Raw genomic sequence first — 18,705 nt, 5'->3', positions numbered from 1 at the left:
TTGGGGACTGCTGCTTTCCTTCTCTCTGGAGTAGCTGGAGCTACACTGCTTTTCCCCAGCACTTCATGAACAGGGAGCTGTTGAGGAGGAACATGGAAGGTTAGGGGAAAAGGGACCAGTGAGGAAAGACACTGTCTTTTGGAAACACACATTCATGGTCAGTCATCTAAGCAACTTCCTTGTTTAGCAGGAGGAACAGAACATAATTTAGATTGTCATTCCTAGAGCTCCTTCTGTTCTCAAAACAGAAAATGGAAGACTTTTCTAATAGGCCTCTACACAAGGGCTCTGGTGTTAATTGCAGAGCCAACTGTCTCTCCTTGACTCTCATAGTCTCTTTCCACTCTTCCAACCCAGCACAAGCTGTTGCCCCTCTACATTTCTTTCCAATTCCCAGACGAAGTATGGGGTCAACTCTGTTCCTTATCATTGGCAATGTAGCAAAAGACATGCAATAACTTGTTCTGCAGGTCCTGAAGTCAGACCAACCTTGTTTTATATCCAGATTCCTGTACTTCCTCTTTGACCCTGAATAAATTCATTAATTCAACTGGTATTTACTGAGAACTTTTACATCTTCAGAAACACTACAATAAATAAGACAGATGTAGTTCCTCTCCTCGGAGAAGGCAATGGCAACCCACTCCAGTACTCTTGCCTGGAAAATCCCATGGATGGAGGAGCCTGGTAGGCTGCAGTCCATGGGGTCGCTAGGAGTCGGACACGACTGAACGACTTCGCTTTCACTTTCATGCATTGGAGAAGGAAATGGCAACCCACTCCAGTGTTCTTGCCTGGAGAATCCCAGGGACGGGGAGCCTGGTGGACTGCCGTCTATGGGGTCACACAGAGTCGGACACGACTGAAGCGACTTAGCAGCAGCAGCAGCAGCAGTTCCTCTCCTCCTCACATGGTCTAGTCAGTAAGACAAACATAAACAAGTTAAACCTACAAATTGTAATAAGTGCTGTAAAGAAGTAATACAAGGTGCTATGAGAGTATATACCAAGGCAGACAACCTATTAACAGGGTTAGGGGAAGGCTTCCTGAAAAAATGATATTTGGGGTGAGCCCTGAAGGTTGAGTAGGAGTTAATTTAGTTGAGAGTAGGAATAGCTTTCCAGGCAGAGAGAACAGGAATATGTAGAAGTCCAGAGTCAAGAAGGAGTCAGGCATGATCAAAAAACTATAAGAACATGATATGGCTAAATTGTAATAAGCCGCAGGCCTTCAGTTGTAAGACGAAAATAATCATAGAACCTACCTCAAGGGCAGTTGCTATGATAAATAAGAGCATCACGTACTCAATGGACATGAATCTGAGCAAACTCCTGGAGCTAGTGAAGGACAGGGAAGTCTGGCGTGCTGCAGTCCATGGGGTCACAAAGAGTCGGACAGGACTGAGCAACTGAACAACAAAGCTTAAGGGCAGTTTCTGTGAAGATTAAATAAGATGATATATGGAAAGTGTAAAGTACTTACTATGCACAATTCCTGGTGCATAGTAAGTGCTCAATAAATGGTAGCTATTGCTATTATCTTTAGTTCATTATTTGTTATCAATAGTATTAATTTGAAGACATATTTCTGAATGAACTTATGTATCACTCCATCCCCTCTATGTATGATTCTGCTGGGATTTTACAAAGGACAAATACCATAAAGTAAGGTGGTATATTGAGACAGCCATGCCATGCAAATGCTGGCATCCTACTAAGAACACATAATGAGAGGACCCACTTGGAAACTCCACCATCTAATGCACCTGGTATGAAGCAAACCAACAGAATCTGTCAGCCCTCACCCAACTTCTATTTTAGTTATATTTTAGCAGTGCATTCTGGGGTCCCAGGAGCTTCCCTTCTACAGGTTCCCATGACCATGTCACGAATAAACGGTATCACCTGGGTCCCACATATCCAGAAACCTCCATCTTCATTTCTCTTCCTTATAGTTGTCCACTGTGAGCCCCATCCCAGTCCTCTTTAACATGCTACATACTGAGACCCCTAGTAAACCTGTGGTGGCAGATGCATGTTTCTCGGTCTGTTTTCAATTTCCCTGTGTCATCATACCAGTTGTACATGCTCCAACTTTCTAAAATCCATTATACCATCCTAACCACCTAACACTATATTCTATAGGTTTCTCCAGGCTCCCACCTTAAGTTATTATACTCACACCCAATAGATTCCACAACTCTCCCCCAATATAAATTCAGGGCACAGCCTCCTCAGTGTACAATCTGAATGTCATGTATATAACTAGGACAGATGTACTTGAAGAGTCCACACCCAAAGCCCCATCATCTTAAAGTGCCCACTTTCTCTGCTTCTGCTTCTGGATTGCCAACATTGCTAGATAAAGTTATGAAAATTGGGTCATAAAATGACTCCACTATAAATATAGTCTTATCTACCTCAAACAGACCAGTATTTCCCTACTTGATGTCTTTTTATACATTTAATCTTGATTCTATCTTGCATTCACTATAGTCCATCATAAAAAATCCCTAATATCTAAACACCTTTATTTTGGTTCAGTGTTAACCAAACTTCTCTGGAAGTACCTGGTATAATTGTCTAAGAATACAGACTCTAGGTTCTATCAGGTCAGTTCAATCGCTCAGTCGTGTCCAAGTCTCTGCGAACCCATAAATCACAACACGCCAGGCATCTGGTCCCATCACTTCATGGCAAATAGATTGTGAAACAGTGTCAGACTTTATTTTTCTGGGGTCCAAACTCACTGCAGATGGTGACTGCAGCCATGAAATTAAAAGACACTTACGCCTTGGAAGGAAAGTTATGACCAAACTAGATAGCATATTCAAAAGCAGAGACATTACTTTGCCAACAAAGGTCCGTCTAGTCAAGGTTATGGTTTTTCCAGTGGTCATGTATGGATGTGAGAGTTGGACTGTGAAGAAGGCTGAACACCAAAGAATTGATGCTTTTGAACTGAGGTGTTGGAGAAGACTCTTGAGAGTCCCTTGGACTGCAAGGAGATCCAACCAGTCCATTCTAAAGGAGATCAGTCCTAGGTGTTCATTGGAAGGAATGATGCTAAAGCTGAAACTCCAGTACTTTGGCCACCTCATGCGAAGAGTTGACTCATTGAAAAGACCCTGATGTTGGGAAGGATGGGGGGCAGGAGGAGAAGGGGACAACAGAGGATGAGATGGCTGGATGGCATCACAGACTCTATGGACGTGAGTTTGAGTGAACTCCGGGAGATGGTGATGGACAGGGAGGCCTGGCGTGCTGCGATTCATGGGGTCACAAAGAGTCAGACACAACTGAGTGACTTAACTGAACTGAACTGAGTTAAATTCACCCATTCCAGTCCATTTTAGTTCGCTGATTCCTAGAATGTCGACATTTACTCTTGCCATCTCGTTTGACCACTTCCAATTTGCCTTGATTCATGGACCTGACATGCTAGGTTCCTATGCAATATTGCTCTTTACAGCATTGGACCTTGCTTCTATCACCAGTCACACCCAAAACTGGGTATTATTTTTGCTTTGGCTCCATCCCTTCATTCTTCCTGGAGTTATTTCTCCACTGATCTCCAGTAGCATATCGGGCATCTACCAACCCAGGGAGTTCCCCTTTCCGTATCCTATCATTTTGCCTTTTCATACTGTTCATGGGATTCTCAAGGCAAGAATACTGAAGTGGTTTGCTATTCCCTTCTCCAGTGGACCACATTTTGTCAGACCTCTCCATCAGGACCCTCCTGTCTTGGGTGGCCCCACATGGCATGGCTTAGTTTCATTGAGTTAGACAAGGCTATGGTCCATGTGATCAGATTGGCTAGTTTTCTGTGATTATGTCTGCCCTCTGATGCCTTCTTGCAACACCTACCGTCTTACTTGGGTTTCTCTTACCTTGGACGTGGGGTATCTCTTCACGGCTGCTCCAGCAAAGCGAAGCCGCTGCTCCTTACCTTGGACAAGGCTTATCTCCTCACAGCCGCCCCTCCTGACCTTGAATGAGGAGTAGCTCCTCTTGGCCCTCCTGCGCCCACGCAGCTACCGCTCCTTGGATTTGGGGTTGCTCCTCTCGGCTGCTGCCCCTGACCTCAGGTGTGCGGTAGCTCATTTCGGCCACCGCCCCTAACCTCAGACATGGGGTAGCTCCTCTAGGCTGTTCCTGTGCCAATGCAGCCTGGCATTCTCAGTCGCTGCCCCTGACCTTGGGTGAGGGGTAGCTCCTCTTGGCCATGCTTCTGTGCTCTATAGGACTTCCTAAATCAGAATTTCCAACTGAAAGACTTGGTTATCTATATCAGTGTTTCTCAAAATTTTTGATCTGAGGAGTCCTTACAAACTTAAAAACTATGGAGGACCTCAAAGAGCTTTATTTATGTGGGTTATGGTTATTTGTATTTAACATATTAGAAATTAAAATTCATAAATTTTAATTATCTATTATTTCATTTAAAGTAATAACAAATCCATTGAAATTAACATAAATTGCATTTTTATGAAAAAAATTATTCTCAAAAATTTAGTGAGTGGTAATATTTTACATTTTCCCCAACCTCTCTGATGTCTGCCTTAATAGAAGACAGCTGGATTCTTATATCTGCTTCTGCATTCAGTCTGTTAACTATTAATATAAGTTATTTTGCCTGAAGTATAGGGAGAAAATTTGGCCCCTCCTAGATCTGTAATTACAAAACAAAGGACCTCACAAACCCTCAAGAATCTTTAGACTACTCTTTGAGAATCACTGATCTGTATATTTAAGTCCCCTAGTGATTCCTACGGAGAAGGCAATGGCACCCCACTCCAGTACTCTTGCCTGGAAAATCCCATGGATGGAGGAGCCTGCCCATGATGTAGGCTGCAGTCTATGGGGTCACGAAGAGTCGGACACGACTGAGCAACTTCACTTTCACTTTTCACTTTTAAGCATTGGAGAAGGAAATGGCAACCCACTCCAGTGTTCTTGTCTGGAGAATCCCAGGGACGGGGGAGCCTAGTGGTCTGCCGTCTATGGGGTCGCACAGAGTTGGACATGACTGAAGCGACTTAGCAGCCACAGCAGCAGTGATTCCTATCATGAAAATAGGTGGCAAACACTGCATTAGTTCATGTGAGATGTTATCAAACTTCATTTGTCTCTAGCCCTCAGCTCCAGACTGTTTCAGATAAGGTATTCTCTGGTCTGTCTCTGTAGATAAACCTTCCTCATGTTTTACTAAGACCTACCCTCTGTCCATGGGGTCTCATAAAAGAGTCAGATATGACTTAGCAACTTAACAACAGCAGCAACTAAACAACAATAACAAGCAATCTAGCAATTGCTTCCTAGCAATTTTTTAAAATATTGCTTAATTTGGCCTTTTTCTTTTAAAGAAAACATGTTTTTTCCATTTTAACAATTTTTAAGTGTATAATTCTGGGGCATTAATTATAGTCACTCAAGGTAATGCTGAAAACCCTTCAAGTTAGCTTCAACAGTATGTGAACCAAGAACTTCCAGACGTACAAGCTGGATTTTTAGAAAAGGCAGAGAAACCAGTGATAAAATTGCCAACATCCATTGACTCATAGAAAAAGCAAGGGAATACCAGAAAAAACATCTACTTCTGCTTCATTGACTAAGCTAAAGCTGTTGACTGTGTGGATCACAACAAACTGTGAAAAATTCTTAAAGAGATGGGACTACCAGACCACCCTACCTGCCTCCCAAGAAACCTGTATGCAGGTCAAGAAGCAACAGTTAGAACTGGACATGAAAAAATGGACTGGTTCAAAATTTGAAAAGCAGTACGCCAAGGCTGTATATTGTCACCTTGCTTATTTAACTTATATGCAGAGTACATCATGCAAAATGCCAAGCTAGATGAATCACAGGCTGGAATTAAGATGGCCAGGAGAAATATCAGTAACCTCAGATATGCAGATGATACCACTCTAATGGCAGAAAGCAAAAAGGAACTAAAGAGTCTCTTAATGAGGGTGAAAGAGGAGAGTGAAAAAGCTGGCTTAAAACTCAACGTTCAAAAAACAAAGATCATGGCATCTGGTTCTATCACTTCATGGCAGATAAATAGGGGAAAAGTGGAAACAGTAACAGATTTTATTTTTTTGGGCTCCAAAATCACTCTCGACGGTGACTGCAGACACGAAATTAAAAGATGCTTGCTTCTTGGAAGAAAAGCTATGACAAACTTAGACAGCGTATTAAAAAGCAGAGATGTCACTTGGCCAGCAAAGGTCCGTATAGTCAAAGCTCTGGTTTTTCCAGTAGTCATGTACAAATGTGAGAGTTGGACCATAAAGAAGTCTGAGTGCCACAGAATTGATGCTTTCAAGTTATAATACTTGAGCAGACACTTGAGAGTCTGTTGGACAGCAAGGAGATGAAACCAGTCAATCCTAAAGGAAAGCAACGCTGAATATTCATTAAAAGGACTGATGCTGAAGCTCCAATACTTTGGCCACCTGACAGGAACAGCCAACTCATTGGAAAAGACCCTGATTCTGAGAAAGATAGAGGGCAGGAGAAGGGGACAACAGAGGATGAGATGGTTGGATGGCATCAGTGACTCAATGGACATGAATTTCAGCAAATTCTGGGCAACAGTGAAGAACAGGGATGCCTGGTGTGCTGCAGTCCATGGGGTCACAAAGGGTCAGATGCAACTTAACAACTGAACTTTGCTTTGTTGTTGTTCAGCTGCTAAGTCATGTCCGACTAACCTAAACAACAACAATTATAGTTACAATGTATAGAACCGTCATCACTATCTATTTCTAAAAATTTCTAAAAATTTTCATCACCCCAAACAAAAACTCTGAAACCATTAAGCAATAAATCCTCATTACCTCCTCCTCCTCCTCCTAGCCTCCTAGCCACCATAATCTAATTTGTCCCTTTGGATTTTCCTATTTTGAACACTTCATATAAACAGAATCATAGAATATGTGGTGTTTTACGACTGGCTTCTTTCATGTAATAATGTTTTGAAGGTTCATCCATATTTTAGGATGTGTGAATACTGCATTTCTTTTTATAGCTAAATAGTATTCCATTGTACAGAATGTACCAATTTTGTTTATCCATTAATCAACTGATGGACAGTTGGGTTCTTTCAATTTTGAAAGAACTATTATGGACTATTATGAATAATGTTGCTATGAACATTTGTGTACAAGTTTTTCTGTATACACATGTTTTCATTTCTCATGAGTGTATACCTAGGAATAGAATTGCTGAGTTATATGGTACATCTATGGTCAAGCATTTGAGAAACTGCCGCATTCCCACCAACAATATGGGGGTTCCAGTTCATATCTTCACTACCACTTTTTATTTTCCATCTTTTTTATTGTAGCAATCCTAGTGGTTGTGAAATTGTATCTCACTGTAGTTTTGATTTGCATTTTACTAATGATGACTAATGATGTTGAGCATCTTTTCATGTGCTTATTGGCCATTTGTATATCTTCCTTGGAGAAATGTCTATTAGATTATCTGTCCATTTTTAGTAGAGTTTTATGTATCTTTATTATTGAATTATGAGATTTCTTTATGTATTCTGTACACAAGTAAATGGTATGAGGTAGAGATTCTTTGACATGTGTATGCTAAGCGTCATGGCTACATATGTTGAAAAGACTATTCTTTCCCCATGAATAGTCTTGGCACTTTTGTGGATAATCAACTAATCATAGATGTATGAGTTTACTTCTCCATTCTCAATTTTATCCATTGATGTATATGTCTATCCTTATGCTAGTACCACACAGTCATAATTACTGTATATTTGTAGTAAATTTTTAAATCATGATATAATAGTCCTCCACTTTGTCCTTTTTCAAGCCTTTTTGGCTATTCTGGGTCCCTTGCAATTCCATAAGAATTTTAGGATCAGCTTGTAAATTTTTACAAAGAAACCATCTGAGATTTTGACAGAGATTATACTGAATCCGTAGATCAATTTGGGGTTGTTGCCATCAATCAAGATGGTGTTGCCATCTTAACAATATTAAGTCTTCCAGTCCCTGACCATGGGATGTCTTTCCATTTATTTAGGTCTCCTTTAATCTTTTTCAAGCAGGCCTTAGACTCATTCATTTTTCCTTTCCTCCTCTTTCAAAGAGTGTTCCTCTGGCTCTGAAAGTTATGTCCTTTCTCTGCACACTCAATCCCAGCTCATTCACACAGCTTTTCCCTTTCAATATGTCCAAATTTCTCTAGTTCTTAAAGAACTTCCTAGACATACATGTAACGGAGAAGGCAATGGCACCCCATTCCAGTACTATTGCCTGGAAAATCCCATGGACGGAGGAGCCTGCTAGGCTGCAGTCCATGGCATCGCGAAGAGTTGGACACGACTGAGCGACTTCCCTTTCACTTTTCACTTTCATGCATTGGAGAAGGAAATGGCAACCCACTCCAGTGTTTTTGCCTGGAGAATCCCAGGGCGGGGGAGCCAGGTGGGCTGCCGTCTATGGGGTCACAAAGAGTCGGACATGACTGAAATGACTTAGCAGTAGCAGTAGACATACATGTAAAGGATGAAATCATGAAGGAAAACATCAAGAAGTTTATAAACTGTTAAATATTTTTAAATTAATAAAATTAAAGGTAATAAAAACTGGGAAAATGTTTTCCAGAAAAATTTTAAAAGTTACTATCATTAATATACTGACTATAGGACCTATACAAATATATCACAAAAACACCAAGCTTCCAATAAAATATGGGCAAATAAAACATATAGTTAGTTCACAAAAGGAGACAGCAACTTGTAAAAAATACAAACATACTTCAACCTCACAAAGTATTAATGAGATGCAAAACAATGAAATGTATTTTCCTTATGAAATTAAGAAAGTTTAGAAACATTAATAATACTTAAAACCAATGAAGATGCAGAGAATGAGGCTCTGTCATATACTGGGAAAATGCTAATGATGCAACTTGATAATATAAATTCAGAACTTTAAACTTTTTCATGCTTTTTGACCCAGTAATTCTACTTCTAATAATGCAATTGATGTTCTCTGCAACATATTTATAAAACAAAAAGAAAAGAAAAAGAAAACCAACTTTCCAACAATAGAAGAATGGCTACAGATATGGTACATTATTATGATCAATCATTATGCAGTCCATTTAAAACTAGGTTGATGAAATTCTAATGACATAGAGACATTCTCAGGATAATTTAAAGGGAAAAGCAGAATATGCAATTGTATTACACAACTGATGATCTCAGTGATCTCAGTTATGTATATATACATACATACAAATATATGAATAGAAAAAATAATAGCGATATTAATAATTGAGCCAAAATAATGAGCTCTTGTCTCTGAGCAGCTTCTTATTATCTTTATCTTCTATATTTTTCTGTATTTTTTTTAACTTTTCTACAGTGGGCATGTATAATTATCTATAATGCCTTGAGGCCATTATAGTATTTAATAAGTCCCCCATCAATGGGCTCTTGCTTCTAGTCTTCTGCTGTTATGACCAACAACTCAAGTGAATATACTTAAACATTTATCTTTGTGTATGTATGTGAGTATATCTGTAAGATAAATTTCTAAAGGTGAAATGTTCTGGGACAAATGCAATGGGCATTTAAATTTTAATAGATAGTACCAAATGATCCTTCATCAAAGTTGTACCAATTTATACTACCACCAATAATTTATGAGGGTGCCTGTTTCCCCAGAACTTTATCAACAAAATCGACAATTGTTTTATCTTTGCCAATGAAATATAAATGAAAATTATATTTGTTTAGCTCATTTGCATTTTATGACTCAGATAAAGTGACTTCCTATTTGTTTAAAAACCATTTGGATTTCTTCAACCTCTTTATTTAAAAAAGAAAAAGAAAGACTGACACCCATAGAGGGTAATATATTTAAGGGCACATGCCTAATTAGTGACAGAATCAAAACTGGCTCCATAATTTACTGAACATGAATCCTAGACTCTTTGTATCACATCATTTTGTCTCTACTTGTATCACAAATTACCACCTGATCATACACTGCTCCAGTGTGCTCTCTTCATATCAGGATCATCAGCTCTATCTTCCCAAATGGGTTGCAAGAAGAGCCATAAAAGTAAAAGAAGGGGTTTTGCAGATGGCAGACTTGGATTTGCAAACCGTATGTTGCACAATCTTCTGTGGTCCTTTAGCAAGGCTCAGTTACCTCATCTACAAAAAGGTGGCAATAATACAGGACTAAATGACAACATGGGTGTAAATAACTGAGGATAGTGCCTGGCACAAAGATACTTCATAAGTTGGACACACACACATACACAGGTTTCTTAATGCCAGGATCCAGACCAGCAAGTTCTCTATAATTTTTTTATCATACCTGACACAGTACTTAGTAGGTGCTAATGAATTTTCGTGAACTTGAGGGGGCCTCTAGTGTAATAGAAGTTGAAAAAGCAGAGAGAAATCCTATTTTCTTGTAGTCTGCTATCCTCTTGCCCAGAAGTCTATTGTTTGTCCCCATACTCAGTGATTGACTGCACAGTAATGACTGAAAACCTTGTAGCTAACTGACATAGAAAACAATCACCAGTTTCCCCTCTCCCCACACTACTCCTCAAGGCAAATATAGATGGGGAGGGCAGAAGTCCTAGGCTAATAAGGCCAAGTCTTCTGGTGGTTTTGATAACTTTTAGGAGTTTAGTGGCGAATGTACTATATGAGCTGCTGCTATACGGTAGGAAGCAACCTAAGGAAATGTAACATGGTCAGATTTGTGTTTAAATAAGATCATTCTGGCATTGAAACGTGTATATTATCATATGTATGAATCACCAGTCCAGGTTCGATGCATGATACAGGATGCTTGGGGCTGGTGCACTGGGATGGCCCAGAGGGATGGTATGGGGACGGAGGTGGGAGGGGGGTTCAGGATGGGGAACACGTGTACACCCGTGGCAGATTCATGTTGATGTATGGCAAAACCAATACAATATTGTAAAGTAATTAGCCTCCAACTAAAATAAATAAATTTATATTAAAAAATAAATAAATAAGATCATTCTGACTGCAGTGTGGAAGACGGATTGTATGGATGGGGAAACAAACTAAGAGGCTACTGTACTTATAGCATTAGGAAGGGATCAGGGTTGGGGAGCTGGAGGTCAAAGGTATAGGATAAAGAGGGGATGATGATGGATGGAGCCAAATCTCTAAGGAGTAAGGAGAACCTTGGCTCCATAGCACAGGTGGAAGAATACATTTATTGGCAGAAGGGAGACACTAATATTGAAACTCAAGAGAAGGGGGAAGGATAGGTAATTTTGTGAAAGGGACTGGGCGGAAAGGAGATTGTGAGGTTTTTGATTTGATGCTTTTGTCATTCAAAGAGAACTAGGAGGCAAGGTTATCTCCTTGAACCTGGAGAGGAAGATAGTAGGCAGCTGATTAGGGACACTTAGAAGGGTTTCTAGACAGCTGAATTTAGAGATTGTAATTTTGTTGCAGCTCCAGTCCGTAGAATTGTGGTCTTTTCTTTTTAGGATATCATGGGTTGCTGTCAAGAAAGTATCATCTGTGGAGGAGTAGGAGCAGAAAGCATATTGCTGAGGAAGCTAAGGAATGAAGGGAAGGGTGAGGGGAACCATAGGCAGCAAGTACAGACCACACTTTTGAGAGGTTTAGCAGAAAAGAGAACAGAGATAAGGCCATGGCTTGAGAAAGAAGCAAATAAAAGATACTTTTTGTTTATTTTTAGGTAGGAGAGACTCTGAGATCTAAAAAAGATGCCATGAATGTACTCTAATGGAGGTCATATAACGTAGTGTTTAAGAGCCCAGGCAACTCAGTCATCTTCGTATATGCTTAATCCTTACTAACCACTTGTGTTATTTCATTTCCTTGGGTTGTTTTTTTCCATTTCCCTTGGTATATCAATGTCTTTGTTAATGGTTTCTAAGAACTCATTTATAACCATTTGTTAACCATTTGTCATGCAAAGTGAATGTAATACCATATTCTATTGCCATCAACTTACTATGGTCCTTTGAACATGGATGGACCTAGAGAGTGTCATACCGAGTGTGAAGTAAGTCAGACAGAGAAGGAGAAATATCATGACATCCCTTTCCCTTATATGTAGAATCTAAAAGGAAATGATACAAAAGTAGCAAATGTGAAAGAGCCCTTTCTCCTACCAAGGCTGAGATTCTGACCTTATTGCAGAGGGTATAGTTGTCACCTACTGGATGGTAGAGAAATTCACTGAGGTGCTACAGTCAGGGTAGGGAGGCAAGAAATCACCTCGTGGGGTACCTGTGAGACTTGCTGGGTGGTTGGTTGTGGTTGGGATTCTGGCACCCACTGGCTGCCATGTACTGCAGCAGGAGGAAAGCCACATCAGAACAAAGATGAGAAGCACTTTCCTCCTGCAGTGGTCCTCCAATGCTCCTTACTGATGAAACATTATGACAGCTGCAAAGGAGAAATGTTTATAGGGTCTAGCTCCACAAAGCAGGGCAGGGAAGGGTGGATTTGAGCTGAGAAGAAATAAACTGATAGCTGGAACATGTATCAAAAGAAATTCCTTTAAATTAAAGGTTCTAATTAAGTTCTGGCTAATCAAATCTTTGGGTTTCCCAGGTGACTCAGTGGTTAAGAAACCACCTGCCAAGCATTAGACGTGGGTTTGATACTGCCTGGGCAATCCCATGGACCGAGGAGCCTGTCAAGCTACAGTCTATGGGTCACAAAAAAGACATGACTTAGCAACTAAACAACAATAATCAAAGCTTTACAATGCCAAGTTCTCACCAAGCTGTGGTATACCCATCAGAAACACCTAGGAATTTGCAAAACTGCAAGGCATATCATCAGTTAAGCAACTTATATATGTTAAAAATTTTACTATGGTGCTTTGTATTTTAGTTGTGTTATTAAAATATAGTCATGTGTTTGGGGGAAAAAAAAAAGCACAGGCTCTGTAGCAATCAGTGCCTGGGTTCAAATTCTGGCTTTGCCATTTACTTAAACTTAAGTCAGTTAACCTCTCTCTGCCTCAATTTTCTCAATGGAAAAATGGGGGAAATTACAGTACCTATCTCAGGTTTCTTGCAAGTAATAAATGAGATAATGTTTGTAGAAAACTTACAATAGTAATTAGAGTATAGTAAGTACTTGATAAGTATTAAATATTATTATTATTTAAGCAAAAGGCACATGCAGGATATGATTGGGTTTGTTTTGATTTTGGAAAACCTTTATCCTTATCATAAAAGTGATATATATGTTTTTTTAAAGTATCTTTTGAAGACTTTTTTTTTTTTTGCTACAAAAAAATCAGAAAATAAAGATTTAACAAAAAGAAGAAAACAAAACAATGGTATCTTTATTTCGTATCATCATTAACATTCTGGTGTACATCGTTCTGGAGGTTTTTCTATTCATCCAATAATAGTTTTCAAATGTATTTTGGTATGTGTCTTCACATACAACATGGTGATCAGCCAACTACTTTGACTGAGCTTTTGAGCTTTGTGTTTGAGGTAGCTAGGGTTAATTACCCTAATACACATGCTCACTTCATTTTCTTCAACCCCCTACACACACACCCAGAGAAGGCCAGACTCACTGTACTCTGCACCAGCCCTGGTTTTGGGGAGCCCAATACATGAGAGAGAGACCTAGACTCTCCATTTGTCTGAAAGGAATGCAGAGCTCAGACACCTTCCTTGAGGCTCTGGTTCTAGAAATTATCACCTTCTGATTCTCCTGTGCAGAATGCAGATACTCTAGCTCTGACTGACCAGATTCAGAGTCCTCTTGTTTCCCAAAGTGTGGTCTCTGAAACAGCAGAATCAACATCACCTGCTGGCTTGTTAGAAATGCAAATTCTTGGACCCTACCCTATAACTACTCTATCAGAATCTAAAGTTTAATGAGCTTCTTGGGTGATTTGCACATATATTAAAGTTTGAGAAGCACAGGTCCTTTCAATGTGAGGAATGAAGATTTACCTAAATGTTCTTGAACACTAGAAATTTCAAGAACATTCTCACCAAAATACTCACCGTTCCTTACACCATTCTGCTTCATGGAACAGGCTGAGCTTTGTGGGTTAACAATAGGCCCAACGCCTTTCTTGGGATTCCAGTACATAGCATTCAAACTTTAAACATCTTTGTGATCAAACTCAGTAGCCAGTACCAGGGAAAAGACTTCTCTGGTCCTAAGAGAAGATTCAATTTTTTCTCAATAGACAGTGTCAAAATGTCTATTCTCCTCTCAGAAGAGAGAAATTTGTGTTATCTGGCTAATGTGGGCCATGCAATCAGGGAACAAGTTCCCACCAGTAGGTATAAAGGCATAGCTTTTGTGGGATGTTTCTGCCCCTGGTTTCTATATAACAGCCTAAGTCAGAAATGAGTAACTTCTATCAAGGATCACTCACCCACTGATGTTGATTAAATAGGTAATATCTAAAGGGGCTCGTGAATGGAAAGCAATCTTTTTCAGTGCAATAAACTATATAACTTATTTCTTTTTAAAAACTATAAACAGGGACTTCCCTGGTGGTGCAGTGGTTGGGAATCTGCCTTCTAATACAGGGGACTTGTGTTCCATCCCTTGTCGGGGAACTGAGATCCCACATGCTATAGGGCAACTAAGCCCACGAGCCACAACCACTAAGGCTGTGTGCCACAACTAGAGAGAAGCCTGCATGTGGCAATGAAAGATCCAGCATGCTGCAACTAAGACCTGACAGTGAAAAAATACATAAATATTTTAAAATAAAACATAGAAAATATGATCTTATTCCATAAACATAATAGACAATTACAAGGTGTGTTTCAGTCCTTTGTTATGGCCAATTAAAAATAGGGACAGAAGTCAGGAAAAGAGAAGAGAGACTAAAGAAGGGGAAGGAGAAAGACAAAAAGACCCAAACCAAAAGGCAGAGAAATAGACATGCATATACACTTAGGGACATGGAAACAAAATTTGATATTAACATTGCTGTAATTTTCTCAGGTGATATATGACCACCAAGATATTCACACACTGATTCATCAAATATATATTTCACACCTTTTCTGTGTCAGGTGCTGAGGATATTAAATTGAGTAAAATATACAGGGTTCTGCCCTTAAAGAGCTCACACATCTAGCAGGGGAGCAAGCCATTAATCAAGTAATCACACAAATAACCATTGGTATTAGTTTCCTATTTCAGTTGTAACAAATCACCACTAATTTAGTGGCTTACAACATGTGTTTATTATCTTACAGTTCTGTAGATAGAAGTCTGATGCAGGTCTCACTGGGCTAAAAATCATGGTGTCAGCAGAGCTGTATTCCCTTTTGGAAATTCTAGGTAAGAATTCTTTTCCTTATCCTTTCCCAGCACCACCAAGGAAAAGGCCACCCACATCCCTTGCCTCCATCTTCAAAGTCAGCAGCACTGCATCTCTCTGAACCTCTAGTCACACTTGCCTGTAACTCTCCCTCTGCTTCCCTCTTCCACTTTTAAGGACACTTGTGATTACACTGGGCCCATCAGATAATTCAGGAGACTCTCACATTTCAAGATCAGTTGATTAGCAAACAATTCCTGTAATCTTAATTCTCCTTTGCCATGTAACAACATATTCACAGGTTCTGGGATAGGAGCTGAACATCTTTCAGTTCAGTTCAGTCGCTCAGTCATGTCCGACTCTTTGCAACTCCATGAATTGCAGCACGCCAGGCCTCCCTGTCCATCACCAACTCCCGGAGTTCACTCAGACTCACATCCATCGAATCTGTGATGCCATCCAGCCATCTCATCCTCTGTCGTCCCCTTCTCCTCCTGCCCCCAATCCCTCCCAGCATCAGAGTCTTTTCCAATGAGTCAACTCTTCGCATGAGGTGGCCAAAGTACTGGACTTTCACCTTTAGCATCATTCCTTCCAAAGAAATCCCAGGGCTGATCTCCTTTAGAATGGACTGGTTGGATCTCCTTGCAGTCCAAGGGACTCTCAAGAGTCTTCTCCAACACCACAGTTCAAAAGCATCAATTTTTCGGTGCTCAGCTTTCTTCACAGTCCAACTCTCACATCCATACATGACCACTGGAAAAACCACAGCCTTGACTAGACGGACCTTTGTTGGCAAAGTAATGTCTCTGCTTTTCAATATGCTATCTAGGTTGGTCATAATTTTTCTTCCAAGGAGTAAGTGTCTTTTAATTTCATGGCTGCAGTCACCATCTGCAGTGATTTTGGAGCCCCCAAAAATAAAGTCTGACACTGTTTCCACTGTTTCCCTGTCTATTTGCCATGAAGTGATGGGACCAGATGCCACGATCTTCATTTTCTGAATGTTGAACTTTAAGCCAACTTTTCACTCTCCTCTTTCATCAAGAGGCTTTTTAGTTCCTCTTCACTTTCTGCCATAAGGGTGGTGTCATCTGCATATCTGAGGTTATTGATATTTCTCCGGGCAATCTTGATTCCAGCTTGTGCTTCTTCCAGCCCAGTGTTTCTCATGATGTACTCTGCATATAAGTTAAATAAGCAGGGTGATAATATACAGCCTTGACATACTCCTTTTCCTATTTGGAACCAGTCTGTTGTTCCATGTCCAGTTCTAACTGTTGCTTCCTGACCTGCATACAGGTTTCTCAAGGGGCAGGTCAGGTGGTCTGGTATTCCCATCTCTTTCAGAATTATCCTACCATACTATTATTATTTATGTATTCCAGAAACTATTGGCTTAAATGAGACTTTGACCTTTTGTGCACAAGTACAGAAGCATGGCATTTCCTAGAACTATCCTATTCTGAATTCTGTTCTTTGCTGCTTACATGTGTTTGTGTTTGCTGTTTCCTCTGAGATACCCTTCTCTTTAATCTCTACATGTCCATATTCTAGCTCATTTAAGTCCTTGCTTGAATGGTACCTACACTTTATCAGGTGGAAAAAATGAAAAGTAAACTTAGTTCAGAATAGTTCTATCTTTAGGATTCTCAGTTGGTACCTTAAAGAACTTGTAAGGAAGCCACTGTATTAAAAATGAATTTGGGTATCTTGAAACATATTTCAAAATACTCACACTGGATTTTTCAGACACTTCTATTTGGATCACAGAAGGAAATGTGAGGATAAAGCCAAACTCTCTAGGCACCACTGAAGAGACACAGAAGGAAGTACTTTGAAAACAAGCTTGTTTAATGGCAAAAGCAGAATCAGATACATGCTCTTGTCTACCTCTTCCAGTTAGTCATGTGACACTGAGTGAATAATTTAATTATTTTAAACCTATTTCCTCATCGGTAAAACAGGATAGTGACTAGTCATAGTACCTGACACATAACAGGCATTCAATAAATCTTTATTGCTGTGCGAAAGAAGATTCAGTGAGGTGAACTAGCTTGTACAACTTTATAAATCTAGAATGAGACCCCCAAATTCTAGCATATTAAAATCATTTTGCTGTTTTAGTTCTCTGAAAATATGTAAACTACTCATCATCCTTATGGCATATCTCTATACTCAATAATCATTAGTGGCCCCTCTCCTGACAGATGTCACTACACTAACACAGAGCTTTCTGTTTTGTTTCCTTGTGAATACAGCAGCATTTCTCATTTGAAACAGAGGATTTTGAAGTACTTGGTACATCAATTTACCTCATCTGAGGAAGGCTGAATTATTCCATCTTTGACGCTGAAGGATGCGGAGATCCAGAAAGCAGAACAGTGCTTCTAGATCCTATTGGTCTTAACTGTGCTGAGTGTGGTGAAAAAAGAAAAATAAATATCCCAGTTTACAGTTACCACACAGGAATTTGTTTCCCTGTCATTTTGGTCCACATACCCCTCTATCTTCCACAAACGGTTTTCATTTTAAAGTTGAGTTCAGAACAATTATTATTATTATTTTTTTGATCCACAGAATTAGTTTAATAGATTGCCAAGCTGATGGGAAACACTGCACTGGGCTTGCATTGAACAATAATATCTTTTGGTTTTAAATGCTGGATTCTGTTTAGCTTTAAATATATTTTATTTTTTAATTTTACAATATTGTATTGGTTTTGCCATATGTCAACATGAATCTGCCACAGGTATACACGTGTTCCCCATCCTGAACCCTCCTCCCTCCTCCCTCCCCGTACCATCCCTCTGGGTCGTCCCAGTGCACCAGCCCCAAGCATCCAGTATCATGCATTGAACCTGGACTGGCGACTCATTTCATATATGATATTATATATGTTTCAATGCCATTCTCCCAAATCATCCCACCCTCTCCCTCTCCCAGAGTCCATAAGACTGTTCTATACATCAGTGTCTCTTTTGCTGCCTCGTATACAGGGTTATTGTTACCATCTTTCTAAATTCCATATATATGCGTTAGTATACTGTATAGGTGTTTTTCTTTCTGGCTTACTTCACTCTGCATAATAGGCTCCAGTTTCTGAAAATTTGCTTATTGTGGTCAGGCATATTGAAAAAAAAAAATGAATTGGGATACCTGTGTAATAGGGGGCATCTGAACAGAGTGGAATGAAGTGGAATAGAAGCTAGGAGATATAGGTGCCCTTGTGTATCTCTTTCCCTCTCTGGACCTTTATTTTCTGACTATAGAGGGATAGTCTACAGGGTCTCTAAGACCCGTACCATCTCTAGAATTGTATGATTTTATAAGCCTCCCCTACAAATACACACATATACACACACACA

Source organism: Bos javanicus, chromosome X (assembly GCF_032452875.1).
Source record: "Bos javanicus breed banteng chromosome X, ARS-OSU_banteng_1.0, whole genome shotgun sequence".
Taxonomy (NCBI): Eukaryota; Metazoa; Chordata; class Mammalia; order Artiodactyla; family Bovidae; genus Bos; species Bos javanicus.
This window is presented reverse-complemented; position numbering follows the sequence as displayed.